This window comes from Nuphar pumila, chromosome 13 (assembly GCF_984573655.1).
Source record: "Nuphar pumila chromosome 13, dmNupPumi1.hap1.1, whole genome shotgun sequence".
Classification (NCBI taxonomy): Eukaryota; Viridiplantae; Streptophyta; class Magnoliopsida; order Nymphaeales; family Nymphaeaceae; genus Nuphar; species Nuphar pumila.
The window spans coordinates 83,698,291-83,716,946 of record NC_143261.1 but is presented as its reverse complement, the minus strand read 5'-3'; the positions used below and the strand labels follow the sequence as shown (position 1 = coordinate 83,716,946).

Sequence of the window (18,656 nt, the reverse complement as noted above, 5' to 3'; positions counted from 1 at the left end):
CCATGGGATGAGTATGATTAGGAAGATGATAAATGTTGGGACTAGGTGTGGGAACTAAAGATGCAATGGGAGACTGAGATGGAGCTGGACTGGATGGGGGAGGAGTCGGGTGATATTAAGGATTTGGTCGACAAAATAGGTGATATGTTGCTAGAGGATGATAGACGGAGAGGGGTGATAGACTCATTGGATCAGGTGGAGCAGCAAAAACAGGGGAAGAGGGATTGAGATGAGAGAGTGGATCAAGCATAATATTCACAACAACGATGGAAGACATATTAAAGGAGACAACGACAAACTTGGGTGACAGACACTTTGAGGGAGGAGGCACACTAGGCTGGGTTAGTGAAGACTGGATAGGAGATGGCTTAGACGATGATGAGGTACTAGGTGTAGTTGAAAGGGAAAGGTACCATTTAGCTAAGTTTGATGATGATAGGTGAGACGAGGTCGATTGGATGCAAGAATTATGAGAGAATGACTCATCAAAATAGACATAACGAGATATATATGTACAACCAATTTGAGGATGAAAACAAAGGTAACCATTATGATGGGATGCATAACCAAGAAAGAAACAAGGTAAAGTTTTAGGTTGAAATTTTGACTTGTTATAGGGCATGAGTAAAGGATAGCAAAGACAACCAAACACTCACAGGTGAGTATAGTCAAGTTTGCGGTGAAAAAGAAGTTCATACGATGTGCAGTGTCTCAGGAGGTAAACTTGTTTGAAATGCATCAACCCAATAAACTGGAGGTAAACTTGTACCATTGAGCATGATAGGACCGGTTTCAGCAATATGCATGTGCTTGCATTCGACAAGGCCATTTTGTTTGGGCATATATGGATAAAAGAAGTGATGAAATATGCCATGATTTTGAAGATGACTTTTAAACTCAAGACTTGTAAATTTTCCACCATTGTCAGACTGAAATGATTTAATAGCAAAACCAACTTGATTTTCAACAATAGTCTTGAAAATTTTGAAAAAATCAAACACTTGAGATTTATTTTTCATGAGAAATAACCAGCAAAACCTTGAGTAATCATCAACTAATAGGAACTAATATCTAAAGCCTTCCCGAGAATCCACAGGCACTGGGCTCCAGACATTTGCATGCAAGAATTCTAGATGTCGTGAATTGCTGGATTGAGAGTGACCAAAAGGCTATTTATGAGCCTTTTCAATTAAGTAATTAACGCAGGTTCTTATTTGCCTACTTTTATCAAGTGAAATAACATTGCTAGACCTAAGAAATGACAAAACTTTCTTGTTTCCATGTCCAAGCCAGTGGTGCCATATGTCAAAAGATCTTCATTTTTTCACATATGTTGTCATCAATGAATAGTCACTACTTGCTTTAATTGAATATAGGCCCACACTGGTTTTTGGTCCCCAAAGCCAAATCTTGTTTATCTGACGATCCTTGACAATAAAGTGAGATGGGGTAAATTAAAAAATACAGTCATTATCCTTAGTAAATTGATCAACAGATAATAAGTTATTTATAATGGCGGGAACATGAAGAACATTCTTTAGTGAAACTGAGAGCCTCTAGATGAAAAATCATGTTTTCTGTATGAGAAATAGGTAGAATTTTATCATTTTCTATCATGATGGAATCACTCCCTTGATATGGAGACTTATTGGCAAAATGTTGCTCATTCATTCTCAGATGATTGGTAGCACCCGTGTTAGGGTACTAATAGTTGTCCTCACTCTGTTGCATGGACATAGCCGAGAATGCCTTTGGCACATCTCAATAATCTTTTGCTATGTGACTGTGCTTGTCGCAATATTGATAAGTCACAGGTACTCATTGACTTGAGTTACCTTGATTGAAGTTGTTGTTGGAGGGGGAATTGTGCCCTTGTCCCCTTCCTTGATTCCGGCGACCTCTGTAGGAGCCATGCCCTCGGCCCCTACCATGAGAGACAATGAATGTGGTATGGGTGGATTCTTGAGTTTCTGATGGTTTTGAGTTCAACAAGAGCACTCACTTTTCTTGATTTATGAGTAGTTATAACAGATGTTACAATGCTTTCATACTTGATGGACAACCCATTGACAATTATCTGAATAAGGTTTGTGGCATCGATAGAATGACGTGAGGCAGCCAACAAATCAGATAGAAATATGATTTTGTTGAGATATGTCAACATGTTTATTGGTTCTTTCTTGATAAATGTTAGTTCTTTCTTTAACATCATGATTCACAATAGTGACTGTGAACCGTAGGCTTTATCCATTGTTGTCCAAGCATCACAAGCAATCTTAGTTCTTATGATTTTTCTAAGGATTGTTTCATAAATTGTTGCTTTGATCCAGTTCAAAGCCAACTGATCGGACTTGCGCCAAATGTGATAGTCATGATTGACTACCTACCTCCCTCACTAGAGAAGATAGTTTTCTCGATTCAATTTAATCAAGACTAGATTTGCCACCTCATTCCACTAAGTTGTTGATGTTGTGGGTACCATTGAGGATGACGAGTTGGATGTGTTAGATGTGATTGATTTACTCGTTAGAGTGGGAAGCCCTAATACCATGAAAAATAACATATGAAATTAAGATCCTACACACTCACATGTTTTCCATAAGTTCTAAGGAGATATATTAAAGACTTATCACATTTGTTACTGAAAATATTTGGCTAGGATTTACACCAGACGTGTACATGATTTTAGGAAGGTTGTTACATGATTACATTAAGTTAAACTGAGTTGTATTTGCCGATTTTAGAGGGTGGAGAACTATTGAGTGGATAGAGTTCACTCTGTATTTGTGGCTGACAGATTCTGAGGACTGAGTAACTACTAAGAGTTACTATTTACCTTAACATCAGGAAGGACATTGGTGGTCAATAAGTGAAATCCTGATTTGCCATGGAAGCTGGAGGTATTAAGTTTGACTCCTATTTGGATTCATTTACCAGAACTACCAATAGAGTTTTGGACTCCAGATATCTTTCATGGGGGTTGCAAAGTATTTGGGTGGGAAACTTCTGGATATCTATCAATATACTAAGAAAATGCAGAGTTTTGTTTGCGTGAATATGTGTTGAATTGTCATTACCTTTAAATCAGAAGAAAGAAATAGAGGGAGAAGTGGAAGATCATAAAATATTTTTTAAATAGGTTGAGTATGAGAATTCTATTAGCTTTTGTGATTCTTTGTAGATCTATGTATCACAAGAGTGGTGCTTGCCTAAAAAAAGATGATCATCCAGTGCATAAGGATCATAGAAATACCAATGAGTGGCAGGAAATAAAGAATAAGATGTGGAGGAAGAAGGATAATCCAATTTCCAGCCCTACCAAAGGAAATCAATTTGAAGTCTTAATTGAAGATGATATGGAAGTTGAAATAGGTGTAAATGATGATCCCCATGATGGGACAAATACAATTCAGAAATGTGAGTCATCTCAAGTGATTGAAGTTTGAAGGGAATAACCGAACCTGTTATGTGCAGATAAAGACTTGAGGAGCAGATAGACATATCTCGTAACAAGCCTTCTTTAGGGGGGATATCTCACTTATGTTTTTAGATTACTTTTGTTGAGTGAGTACCTCTCCTTTAATAAAGTAAAGTTGTGAGTATCTCTCGCACCCTTGGGTAGCCATTACTTAGCAAAAAGAGATCTATTGATTTTCTCTTTAAAGAGAAATTCGGCAACCGCCTCATATCATGTCTATCCAAATGAAGCATATTTAAATGTGTCTTATTTGGATAGACCCCACTATTGGGCAATTCATGCGTTGGAGAGAGAGTGAGCCCACCTCCCTCCTCAACGCATGAATCCATGTGTGAACATGACTATTCTCGATCATATATGACCAACATCTCCTACTTGGGCATGTGAATATAATCACGATGCAAGATATTGCCTCCCACTATTAGAGTATTTCACTTGCATCAATCTTCTTGGAATGAGTTATATATATATATATATATATATATATATATATATATATATATATTTGTTATTCATTCAGCCACATGTCTTATCAGACATATCTTAATCCCATACATGATACATGTTTCAAAAATATTTCCTCTGATATACCCTTAGTTAAGGGATCAATAATTATATCAGATGTAGGTAAGTAACTAATTTTGATTTCATTCTTTTTAATCATGTCATGAATATAATGATATTTTACTATTATATGTTTAGTTTTAGAATTGTCTGGTCCACTCTTTATAAGAGAGATGACAACTTGGTTGTTACAATAAATTTGAACTGGTCCATTGGTTATATCCTGCTTCAAATCATTAATGAAACAGATTATCCAAACGACAAATGTGGCAACAACAATGCATGCAATATATTATGCTTCCTGAGTATGCTGAGCTACACAACCTTGTTTCTTACATGACCAGAAAACTGCTCCTCCTCAAAGAAAAAAAATATATTCACAATATTTTTGCTGCCTGTAAAGTCGACATCAGAATATCTAGTCAATTCTAAAGTATCATCTTGAAAACACAATTTCAAGTTTATAGTCCCTTTTAAATATCAAAATATTTTTTTCACAGCTTTCCAGTGAGGCCAACCAGGATTACTTTGGCAGCGACTAACGAGGTCAACAACAAAACTGATATCAAGTCTTATGCAAAGCACAACATACATTAAACTTCCAACAACTTGTGCATAAGGGACATTTAGTCTTTCTTGTCCATCACCAAGACTATGATTCTTGTTCAATTTGACACCTTTTACCACATACGTTCTAACAGACTTGCAATCACTCATTCTAAATTTCTCAAGTATATAGTCTATATATCTTTCTTAACTCAAGCTTAAAAATTTAGAATTTCTATCTTGAGTGATTTTAATTCCAAGAATATAGGATGCCTCTCCCATGTCTTTCATCTCAAATTGAGAATTTAATCATGACTTAGTTTTGACAATCATATCATTGTCGTTTTTCGTCAAAAGAATGTCATCTATATATAGTGAGAGGATAGCAAATTTGCTCCCACTTTTTCAAACATAAACACAGTGGTCAAATTTATTTGCCATAAATCCTAATGAAGTAATTGCCTTATGAAACTTTAAGTACCATTGACATGGTGATTGCTTGAGTCCATATAGGGATTTTTTCAACCTATATACTTTATCCTCTTGGCCTTTAATAATATAGCCTTCAAGTTGTTCTATGAAAATAATTTCCTTAAACTCGTAATGAGCTACAATAGCGAGAATTATCCTTATTGAGGCAAATTTTGCAATAGGTGAATATGTATCAAAATAGTCTAACCCTTCTTTACGAGGAAAACCTTTAGTCACCAACCTAGCTTTAAATTTATCAATAATACCATCGAATTTGATTTTTTTTCTTTAAAATCTATTAAATTCAATGGCTTTTTTTTTCTCAAGTAAATCAGTCAATTTTCAGACGTAGTTTTTCTCAATGGACTCAATTTTCTCGTCTATGACTTTTACCCAGTCTCTTGACTCATGTGATTTTATTGTCTTATTGTATGACATATTATCTTCTATGTCATCAAGGTCTAAGGCATAACACAGTTCTTCCAACAAGTAAACATAATAGTCATCCAAGTATGATGGAGGAGCTCTAGACCTCTTGTGACCAACTAGAGCCCGATGTGAAGAACTAGCAAATGATTTATCATTACTTAAATGTTCTTGAGAGTCATCAGAGTCATAATATAAATCAAGAGGATCATCACAATTTATTTCAGAAATAATTTGTTCTATGTTTTGATCTTCTGAGAATATAATATCTCTACTTTTGATTAAACCTTTATCTGGATAGTAGAAACCAATGCTAGAACAGACACTAGGTTTCGTCTGATGGATGGTACAAACAAAATATTTGATAATAGAACATTGTTCCTTGAAGTTTCAATATGATAAGTCCCAACACCTATAACATCAAAGTAGGTGTTGTTTCCCATGTATACCTGATGTTCCCCGGGTTTATACTCGATCATATCTACCATTCCTTTTTTGCTCAAGGCTATATGTCGTGTCACCTCAGAGCCCACCCACCATTCAGAAAGTGTCTAGTTCGAATATGAGCATTTCAATATCACGCCTCTCCTTTTGCTTGCCATTTTTGTTGTTTCTGCTATTGTTGTTGTTCGTCTGACTCTAGCAATTTTTCTTGAAATGTCCAGGTTTTTCACACTTGAAATACTTCACTTGGGAGGCGGTTGCTTGTGGCTTGCAGAATGTTGGACCTTTTTTCTTATGAAATTTGCCATTACCTTTAAAAAACTTTCTTTTAAAATGTGGGCGCCTAGAAGGACTATGGTTATTATTTGAAGTATCTTTAGCGAAATGTAATTTCCTCTTCTTGTCTTGCTGCATATGTTGCTGCTCAATTTTAAGTTGAGTAGCCAACTCTTCTAGTGTCATGTTTTTAAAGTTCAATCTTAGAAAAGTTTGAACAATCATTCATGAAGATGGAAGTCTATGTAGAATAGTGGATATCTGCATATGATCATGAATCACATTCTCAACAATTGCCAAGTCCTTTGCCTTTACTAATATTTTCTTCATGTGGTCAACTACATTATTATTTTCTTGTATCCTACATGAATTATATTGCTCCAAGAGAAATTGAATGTGGGTTTTTGAGGTAGTAACATATTTTTTTTGAAATAACATCAAACATTGACTTTGCTATAGGATAATCTTCGAACACCCTAATGAGATTGTCATCCATGTAGGTGAGCATGATGGTTCTGGCTAACATGTTATCCTTTTTATATTTAAGATAAGCATTTTTATCTGCTTCAGAACCTTTGTCACCAGGGTCTCTCATTTCAGTAGTAAGGGTATTCTTGATACCCTCTAAGGTCAAAACAAGAGAAATCCTCCTCTTCTAAATATGAAAATTGATTTCATTCAATTTATCAGTTTTTGCTAACTCATTAGCACAAACCTACTAGACATTTTTCTGGTTTTAAATATTTTATGTTAACAAAATATGATAAAAATATGTCCAACATTCGACAAGAAGATAAATATCAGAATATTAGCCATTAACTCATAAAATATCATGTTCACAATTTGTAGATTCATGATATCAAACATATTTTTCATGCAAATAAAAGTAAAATGTTGTAGACATTCAATTTCCAACTTATTTCAATTAAAACAAAGCTTTATGAGGTAAACTGCAAACTCTAAGCATTTTTCTATAATTTTTGAAAAAGTCAGAGGTCTAAAACGAAAATAAGAACCCCAAAAATAGAACTTTCAAAATTAAAAAAAAGGAGGTTTTCTGAAAATTCTCAGAAAGACAAGTGCTTGTCTCAGATATTTTCTAGAGTACAGGTCTTTTTCTAGAATTTACCAGAAAACTAGGGCCCTATTTTATAAAGCAGAGGATACAGGCACCAATTTTTTAAATTAACAAGGGTAGAGAAGTAAATTTATTGGAGCAGGATATAAGCAAAATTAGAAGGAAAGAATAGAGGCAAATTAGTAAATGAACTGAAAAGGACTTGACTGATATTGTGAGAAAAGACTAGGGGCAAAATAGTATATTTTCCTCTTTAAGAGTATAAAAGGGATCGATGTTTCAAGAAACATTTATTCTTGAAATTTTCTTTTTCGGTTCGTTCCACTTCTGCAAATTTTTTTTTGTTTGATCCAGTCTGCGGCCGTTGTTCTTCCACAATCAAAACATCGATCGTTGGAATCTCTTAGCACCATCGATAAGGCGGAGGATGTTCACCGTTGCATCGGCATGGGTATGGTGATTTCCGCTAGAGAAAAGGGGAGTTGCGCCACCGACGAAGGAAGAAAAAAAAAGGTACCCTTCTTCCCCCTTGTTCTTTTTTTAGAGAATAAGGGTCATTGGAAACCGGTGACTCATTGTGTTTCCCCTTGTTTTTTTTTTTTGTATTACCTCTCTAAAAAGAAAAAAAAAGTCCATTATTTTTTGTTGAAGCCGGGAGTTCTCCACCGGTGGCTCAGGCCAGCGTCGGGTGAGGTTTTTTTTTAAGAACCGAGTCTCTGATCCCGATGATCAAGTCACCGGAATCCAGTGACGGCGGCTTCTAGAAGGTAGATGCAGACGCCAATCTGGGTCTACCTCTTAAAAAAATATGGTGAAGGTTTTTTTTTGTCTGTTCCTCCCTACAATAGCAAAGCAAATGTTTTTTAAATTTTTTTTAAAAGTTTAGAGTTCACCGAAAACCGACGACCGCTTTGTAGCTAGACGCAGGCCCCGATTCAAGGTCTATTTTTTTTTATTATTTATAAAAATATGGAACCCCAAATTGAAAGAGGGGCTTTCCCCAAATCAAAAAACCGAAGAGACAAGGTCTTCTTTTTCCTTCTTAAATGGGGGATATCTCAGTTTTGCCTCTTTTCTTTTCATTTTTTTATTATTATTGTGTTTTTTTTTGTTTAGTTTGAAAGACAGAGGTCGTCAGAATCTGGCAACCTAACCGTTACTGCCTTATTAAAAAAATGGCCCCTGAATAAAAAAAATATGACATCCTTATTCTTTTTTTTTTATATCTATTCCCTGGTTGGCGGATTTACACCGAGTGTGGATGGAAATCGGGTGACAGGGGATAAGGGGTCAGCGGTTCGAACGTGGCTTGGCCCCTCCGATTTCGACAACCCCTACAAAAAAAGAAAAAAGTACTAACCGTGATCATTGTTTTATGGCTCCGAGCGGCAATATACAATGTTGATCAATGATCGATGACTCCTAACAGCGAGGTGAGGGCGAAACTGCGCACAGGAGGAACTTGGGCTTTGATACGACTGAAGGGAATCTGTTGTACGCAGATGAAGACTTGAGGAGCATCTCGTAACAGGCCTTCTTCAGGGGGATATCTCACTTCTGATTTTGAATTACTTTTGTTGAGTACCTCTCCTTTAATAAAGTAAAGTTGTTGGTATCTCTCATACCCCTGTTACCCAGCAAAAGGAGGTCTACCGATTTAACTGCCTCACATCATGTCTATCTAAATGAAACACATTCAAATGTGCCTCATAGACCCCACTACTTGGTGGTTCATAAGTTAGAGAGAGAGTGAGATCAGTATTGCGGTGATAAAGCAATAATAAATCCTATGATCCGATATCAAGTCGAGCCCAAGCCCGGAAAAGATGATTGCCTATCTCAAAGTTAAATCATATGGTGATGGAAATTGAAGGTAAAATCCAAGAGCAGCAGGAGATGAGTGAAGCAGAGGTATTCGAGTGTCATAGTTCACGTCCCCCAAATCAAGTGGAGGATCGTCCAGCCAAGGAGCCACAAATGTCTTATGTTTTACAAGAAGCTCAGGTGGGCTCAAGCCCAAATGCTATTATTATTCATGGAGCTTTGCAATCGCAGAGCTTGAACTTGAACCCCACTAATGTGTCGATATGATACTGGTGGCGTGCAATATTAGAGGGTTAGGAAGGTCATAGGCGAGAAAGGAGATTTTTCAGCAATCTGTAATAAGGTGAAGGCCGATGTAATTTTTCTGTTGGAAAAAAAAATCTTCAGAAGATGCTATGTTGGAAGTCATGGCTGATTTCAAAAGATTCATCTTTCTTGGCAATTTTGCTTACAGCCGAACTTGTCGAGTTCTATTTCTTTGGAACACATCTCAGATTTCATTTGACGTTTTTGACGCTACAGATCAGTGTTTAATCGTCCAGGTGGTGGATAGGAATGAATCAGTAATACTGCTTTGGCCTGGCCTCAGGACAGTGAAAACGTCAAAGCAAGAGAATGGGTGGTGTGGCCTTTTATTCTGAGTCTTATCCCTTCATCCAGCAGAATTGTCATTGAATCATCAAGAAGAGACTTAGTGCCGCTACAAATAGTCTTGGAAGGAAGAGCTGTTCCGAGTATGATGAGATCAGACTTAGCCAAGTGTTTGCTCTCTTTTCAGCATACCAATGGTGTACTGGTCGATAAACAGTCTAATTATGTTGCTTGTAACTTGGTTTGGATCGATGGAGATTCTGATGGAAGGACAAACCTCCAGACTGGTTTCCTTCCATCGATGCTATGCTATGTAATGATATTTTAGATGTAACTGGTAGGGGTCTGCCTAACCTTAGCTTGCTAATAAAAAAAAAATAGTAATTTTCAGATAACCAGGATAACAGCTGTCATCCAAATAGCAAAACCATGATTTTGCTACCTATCATCCAAACGAGGCCCAGAAGTATGCAATGCTATCTGAAAGGGGGAGGAGTTTGGGACAATAATGAATTTGGAAACCATATGAAGCTCCGGCATCATCTGGTCGTATAACTGATCAATATCATGACTTTGAATGTTGCCAACCCATGGGAGAAAAGTAACTCACCAGGCATTTGATCAACAAAACAGCTGTGGTTGATCATAACCATTCAATCATCTGCAAAACCATCACCTCAAATAGCTAAAAAACTGGACGGCAAGAGGTTATTATAAGGAAGGTACCTTGCATGTTTATTTATGAAATTAAAGGTTACACCCATCCTGGCAATTACATTCTAAACAGTAGAAAATCACCAATATGCTTCCCTTCAAACACATACACAGAAGTTAAACTACAGGAAGCTTACCTGTTCATGAATACAAGCTAAAAACATTACCTATTCTCGTCACTTTTGATATTACATCCAAAAGTCAGGAAGTCACTACGAGTCCTTTCAAGTGCACACAGGAAGAGACTGCTTTATTTTGTTCCATACGTAATAGGACTAACACCGGGGCAACAGATGCATGAAGGGAGGTGATTATTGACTGTAAAAAGCAGCTAGCACCAACCTTGAGGCCAGCGATGGCGAGGGTCCAACTTAGGGATCCTGATCCATTTCTTTGGCTCTCTGGGGCCTAAAGCCTCTGTCTTCTCCTCTTTTTTATCATTTAGATTCAAGAAAGGTCCACGCTCTTCAGTTTCCTCTTCCTCTTGCGGAGGCTGCAGCTGTGGGGGCTCGTAGGCAATCGGTAGCACCAACAGGTCGTGATTTTCATGTGTGATTTCGAGAGAGACTTGTGGAGTATCGTCGTCGGTCAGAAAAGGGTTTGAATTTGCTTCCCAGGTGCTTGAGGGCAGGAAAGGGTTTTGGGGAGGCAGGAATTCTGGTTTCTTTTGGATCTCATGTTCAACTGAGGGGAAGCAGGGATTCTGGGGTGCAAGAGATGGGGGGATCTTCACTTTGTTTTTTTCCATCTCTCTCTCTCTCTCTCTCTCTCTCTCTCTCTCCAACTTCAATGGTGAGTGGGTGGGAAATGTAAGAGGTATCTCTGTATTTATATTGGGTAGAAATGGAGGTGCATGGTGACAAATAAAGTCATAAATATTCTTGGGAAAGAGACTTTGCTTTGAAAGGAAGAGATAGTTGTTGGGGGAGTACATGGTGCATTTGGATATGGATGACACTATTTGAGTTTGACTTTCACAAGTGCCTAGAAATGCTCTGCGATCAAGAATAGTGACATGATTGAACTCACGTAGGAGATGAGAGTAGAATGATGTGAGATGGTAACCTTTTATCAGAAAATGGGAACTTAATCTCTTCTCCTCAGAAATATCATTAATTGCTTATTCACGCTTTCCATGGGGTTCATACTTTCCTGCATAGAATCCAAGATAACCTCGTATATGGTTCATGGCCAAGAGATGACCAACAAAAAATAGTATGCGATCGAAGAGCAAGACAATGAACTACTTATGAAAAGAATCTCTTGGGTTGTTGATCTTTCTTTAAATAAAAAAACTTTGTGAAGGATGGGTTAAGTGCTAGTGATAGGCCGTATATCTATTTCATTGGTAAGGAATATGCAAGAATGGTTAACATGAAGGAAGAACCAAAAATTAGAAAAAAAGGAAAACCATTGACAACTTGAAGGGATGATGTAAGAGAACATTTGAGAGATTGTAAGGTGACAGAGGATCATTGGTTTAGAATTGAGGCTTGATGATAATGATGATCTGACTAAGAGGAGGAGATCAAAAAAGGAAAAAAAAAAGGTTGTAATTAAATGACAAAATGTAATCGTCTATTATAGATCCGTCTTTCTTTTCCTCTTTCCTTGCCATTCACAGGATTACTCTATGATCTGTTTAAAAGTGCTATTTGGCATCATCGCAATAAACCATTTAGTTTAAAATGGTTATAAAGAATTCCGCTTTGTTTAGTATTGAGAACATTGTAAGGGGGTTACTCACGTGGCCAGTGGGGTGGTTGTAAGGGCGCTGATATGAAGGTGACAAGCCAAACCCTGCTGGCGCACAGGTGTGTTCTTAGCTTTCGGAGGTAGGCCACATAAGGTAGGGTGGTCATGGGGTTTCACCTGGGTTTTTCTTCCTTCGACGAGGGTTCCTCATCATAAAAAATAGATCTTGTGATCAACAAAGAAGAACATTGTAAGTATCAATTTGCAAAAGGAAAATTAAAACCATGAGTATATCTTTTCAGAAAAAAAGCTCTTCTTTTTTTTGTGCTACAACTACGTGTAGAATTAGGGCTGGAAATAAAGCTAATTAAGCTGCTCGGCTTGGTTCTTGTTTGGTTCGTTCAAACTTGTAAATAGGCTTGGCAAGCTAAACATGAACAATAGGTACTAGGCTCTCACTTTACTCATGCGAGCTTGTTTAGTAGTAAAAAAAATATTTCAGATATATTTTACATCACAAATATATATATGTAAAACATATGATTGAACTAATCATTATGAGCTCAAATTCAGCTTGGCTTACCATGAGAATAAGCCAAGATCAAACACTTCGTTCATCTCTCTCAAATGGTTTACCAGCCCTACGTGGAACAGTTGGAAGATCGGACACAATCTTGCATGATACTAATGTGCCGCTGCACCTGACACTAGGGATGTACAACAAACCGAGTTAGTTTGGGCTTGACCCATTTAAGATAGGCTCAAGCTCGTTCGTGAAAGTAAATGAGTCGAGTTTGTACACAAGTCCAGGCTCGATCTACATAAACAAGCCAAGCTTGAGCAAGTGACTAAACTTGATAAAGCTCATAAAAATAGTATATATAAAATATGTTTGTAAAAGTATAAATAATAGTTAGTATTTCTCTCACTACAAGAAAAACATTATTTAGCGACAAAAATTTTCCATGAAAATAATCCATTGCAAAGTTACGATGGATTAGCGAGAGAAAACTATCCGTTCCTAAAATTGGAATTAGTTGCGGATTTAGCGACGGATAAATTCTATCGCACGTGCCATCACAAATTTGCGACGAAAAAAATTTGTCTCACTTCGTCGCTACTTCGAGACAGATAAGCGACACCATTTTTTTGTTGCTACTCCATCACAAATTTATGACAGAATTTTTTCTTCGCTAATCCATTGCTAAATTTTTCGTAAAACCCTAATGGAGGAGGAGGAAGAACAAGAATATGAAAGTCAAACAAGTGATGAGGAAGCATACTCGAGGTAGTGAAATACATCTTGTAATACAGACCTTATGTTTGAATGTATTGCAATGTATCCATGAAGATATAAAGTTGTGTACCTGATCCAATTGTATTGCAAGTTAAGGATAAGTTGTCTATAATTAGCAAGTGATGTCATATCTTATGTTTGAATGTATTGCAATGTTTGATGTGAATGATTTGAATGAATCAAATGATTTGAATGTATTGCAATGATTTGAATGTATTACAATGTTTGAATGTATTGCATGGAGTTATTTTCGATTTGATTATGTATCCATGAAGATATAAAGTTGTGTAACTGATCTAAATAAAAATTTTATTTGTTAGAATATGGTTTGTGGAGGTCACAATGGTCAAGCACTCAGTGGCAGCCAGTCTCAGCCTTCATCTTCACGGGCTGCTTCGATAGGTATATCATTTAACTAATTGTATACTTGATTAGTTTAAATGCGCATTGTGTGAATTTCTAACTCATTTTTCTATAGATGATGTTTTGCTTGCACATGACCCATCTACACTAGCTATTCATACACGTCACGAGACAACGCTGGATGCAGGGTCTTCTCAGTCTAACACACGATGACTCATTCAAATAGTGTATATCGATAATCAATCGTAAGTATTTTATTTTCACTTATCCAATACTTATCTTATAAATATTATATATCGATAGTTAATGTGTACAAATTCATGTGCAGCGCGATGTTCGAGCCACATGAACTAATACAAAAAATTAGACAGTCACTAGTTCATCATCTTCTAGAACCGATCCCGATCGTTCAATGAAAAAAGTACCTGAAGGAGGTATTGAATAGATTGTGGTCATCATTCATGGTATATAATGGTTTCTCATAGCTAATGTGTTTTATATTTAATTTTTTGTTATAGTCATGTCTACTAACTTTATGAAATTATTTATAGGTTTCAAATTGCTTCACGACTGCGATGGAGGAGCAAGATGCGAGGCGAGTATAGCAGAAGGTGGTTGCCAGTCGATTTGCAGACATATTGCACAATATGAAGACTACAACAATAAAAGTATCTGGTGAGATAGATGATTCACTATAGTGGAAGGGTCATGACCCTCCTACTATCAGGTCAGATTTTTGGGATGCAATGTGCGACAAGTGGGCGAGACATGAATTTCAAAACTGCCCAGCAAAGGCTGCACAAAACTGAGCGAAGATGCCCAATGTCCATCTACACACAGGTAAATCTAGGACTTTTGAGAGACGTATGAAGAAAATGGTAACTCATCAATATATATTGTCAAATTTATAAGAATTGTTGCATACTTTTTAAATAATTTTTTTATTGTTCAACCTCGCAAGAAGCAGAAAAATATGCATTGTGCCTTACAAAGATGTGTTTGTTGAAACATATAAACGTAAGGGCACGAGAGAGTTCTTATCAGAGAAGGCGAGAATGACAACGGTATGCATTTATTGTATTAATAAACATTATAATATACAAGTTATCATGAACATTGTAATTCTTAATTATTAATTCATACTGTAATTATTACTTTGTAGGAGTCATACGAACAACAGATGGTAGAGCGATATGGTGATGACTCCACTCAGCATCTGCCTTTTGATCCTGCAACATGGGTGACTGCAATCGGTGAACCCAAAAAGGGTCGTGTATTCGGGTTTTGGAATAATATGAACACCACACCAGTCGTTGCCTCCTCCAGTCACGGCTCTCAGAGTTCTCCCGCCATCATCAACTCCAAGCGTTCGATTGACCTGACTAATTCTTGGGATGGTATCTGTCAGCTTGTTAAGGACATAATGCATGACTATTTACATGAAGCAATTTTCGACATTGTCCGTAATGAGTTATGCAACTTTTTTTAGAACAGAGGAACTTCGTCTGCATCTGCCTGTCAGGTATGAAAGTTTCATGTCATTTATTTCATGTCGTTAGATTTCAAGCTAGTATATGCATGATTTCATCACATATGAGCATGATTTCATCACTATGAAAGTTTTTGACTGCCTTATAACACATATATGCACGATTGAATCACTATGAGAGTTTTTTGACAATATTAGAATATATATATATATATATATATATATATATATATATATATATATATATATATATATATATATATATATATATATATATATATAAAAGCATGATTTCATCACTATGAAAGTTTTTGACAACCTTAGAACACAAATATGCATGCTTGAAGCACTATGAGAGTTTTTTGACAATATTAGAACACACATAAGCATGATTTCATCACTAAAAGTTTTTTACTACCTTATAATACATATATGCATGATTGAATCACTATGAAAGTTTTTTGACAACATTAGAACACATATAAGCATGATTCCATCACTATGGAAGTTTTTTTACTGCCTTATAACACATATATGCATGATTGAATCACTATGAAAGTTTTTTGACAACCTTTGAACACATATATGCATGATTGAATCACTATAAGAGTTTTTTGATGATATTAGAACACACATAAGCATGATTTCATCACTATGAAAGTTTTTGATAACTTTAGAACACAAATATGCATGCTTGAAGTACTATGAGAGTTTTTTGACAACATTAGAACACATATAAGCATGATTGAATCACTATGAAAGTTTTTGACTGCCTTATAACACATATATGTATGATTGAATCACTATGAAAGTTTTTTGACAACATTAGAACACATATAAGCATGATTTCATCACTATGAAAGTTTTTTTACTACCTTATAACACATATATGCATGATTGAATCAATATGAAAGTTTTTGACAACCTTATAACATATATATATGCATGATTGAATCACTATAAAAGTTTTTTGACAACCTTAGAACACATATATAAGCATGATTTCATCACTATGAAATTGTTTGACTGTCTAAGAACACATATATGCATGCTTGAATCACTATAAAAGTTTTTTGACAACCCAAGAACACATATATGCATAATTGAATCACTATGAGAGTTTTTTGACAACACTAGAACACATATAAGCATGATTGTGATACATAAGACATTTATTTGACAACCTTATAACACATATATGCATGCTTGAATCACTATGATATTTTTTTGACAACCTTAGAACACATATTTGCATTATTGAATCACTATAAAAAAAATTGTCAGCCTTAGAACACATATCTGAATTTTGTTAATGTCCTTCACTTTATTGCTAGCTAGTCTATGTGTAATTCATTTTTGTCTTAGATTAGGTGCATTGTATATAGTTTATTTCATTATATTTTGTTTATCAATATTAACCTTTCTTTTCTCTTGTAGGATGTTGGACATAATCAACGTAGAGGAGCTGATGGAGGCATGGATGAAGGGGCAGATCGAGACAATGAAGAAGATGATGCTCAAAATCTTGGCGATGATTAGATTCATGTGTTGGATTTGTTGTACCTTCTTGTTGTTTCAAAAAAAACTTTGTAAATGTTTACTTGTAAATAATTAGAACTTGGCGGGGATTATAGTGGATCAATAAATTTTTTCAGCTTCTTTGTATATGTATTTTTTATGTGTACTTTATTTTTTATACACAAGATATATAAATTGTATAATGAGAAAAATTTTCTTGATATTTATATTTGAAACAAATTTTTTTAATTTTTTTAATTTTTTTTTTACTTTTTTAGCTTCGTCGCTAATTAGTATCAACCTCTAATTTAGCGACGGATTAGAGACGAATATTTATCCATCGAAAAATTGAATCGATCGATGTTTTGTGATGGATTGTAATTCGTCGTAATTTTGTCACTCAATAGTGACAAAATTAGCGACAGATGTGTATCTATCGCAAAATCAAATCTCTGTTGATTAACAATGACCTTGCGATGAATCATGGCATTCATTAATTCATCATAAATTAGCGATGAAAGTAACGACAAATATTTTTTGTCGCTAATCAGCGACTAAGAACTTGCGATGAAAGATATTCGTTGCTAGTCTATCGCTAAACTGTTTAGCGACGAATTTACGATGGATTAGTGATGGATTACAAATGTCGCTAATCCACAGATTTCTTGTAGTGTCTAACAGATAGGCTTTGGACTTTTCATCTAAAGGTCACAGTATTGAATCTTTTGTCACTATAACATTTCACGTTTTATAGTAACCTAGTTTGTGTTTTTAGAATATGTATTATTTTTTTGTCATAATAATAAAAAATGATCAGTTTGGTCTAATGGTGTTGTACACGTTTTAAAGAGGATGGGGTTCAAATCCCACCTCTTCAAGAGTAAAAGATGCATTTTTTTTAAACTCTTGTAAAGGTCGGCCCGAGTTCGAAATCGAGCAGAGTTTAAACAATGTTATTCAAGCTCGGCTTGTGCTCTAAGCTGAGCTTGAACACATGCATTTTAAAACGAGCTGCGTTGTAACAGCTCAGGCTCAGTTCGTGTGCCTACTGACCACCCGCTGCCTGTTGTCAGGTCCCACAAAATTAGTCAAGAATCAGTTAAATCATGTGAGAGACATAGAGTTTATTGGACATATGGCAAGAATTGGTTAAATCATGTGACACCCACAGAAGGCAATCAAGTGCCAAGGCACATATTGAAGCATGCATTTAATACTTTCTATCTTTTGTTTTTTTATGATGAACTCTTACGGAGAACCAGATCGAGGTAATGCTTCCTATCTTAGTGCATGCATTTTATTTCCTTAAAAAAAAAACCAAGATTACACCTAATCCGAAGTGATTATTTATCGTGTGGAATAAAACTGATTATTTATCGATAGGAGTGGAATAAGACTGAGTTGATAAACTAGAAACCATCGGTTTTACAACAGCATCAAAACAATCATCCGCGGTGGTCCGATCAATCTTGAACCCATAAAACACTGGCCTGAATCTCATCACACCAACTTTTTAGATTTTTTTTTTGAATGACGTCAACCTTTTAGAATTAATGCCTCCATGGCTAGAGACATTGACTGAATGGAATACGTGCCAATAGCTTTACAAAATGAATGTTAGTGCCATCTTTTTATTCCTTTCTTTCTCTTTTTGTTGTTCCCTTTGCAGGCTTTCTCCTTGCACCTCTTTCAAGGGTATGGAGATTAATTTGGTGAGACATGATTTCAAATATTAGCTCCTACTGTTTATGAAAGTTGGTGGAAGTAGGCAATCCCAAACACTATATTGCAAGGACTAAAATCAAGAATTTGCACTGTTAATGTCCTATTATTAGTAGGCAGACCGAAAGCCTGGGAGTGGTTAGGTGATCGGGCCCAAATC

General features: G+C 35.9%; 1 long non-coding RNA gene across 1 annotated transcript; it reads left to right on the top strand.

Moving 5' to 3' along the window:
- Positions 1 to 7,582: 7,582 nt before the first annotated feature.
- LOC149818922 (uncharacterized) lies at positions 7,583 to 10,091 on the top strand. Its single transcript, XR_016427126.1, has 2 exons — positions 7,583 to 7,796; positions 8,713 to 10,091. It is a non-coding gene; the product is annotated as an uncharacterized LOC149818922 (long non-coding RNA).
- The last annotated feature ends 8,565 nt before the right edge of the window (positions 10,092 to 18,656 follow it).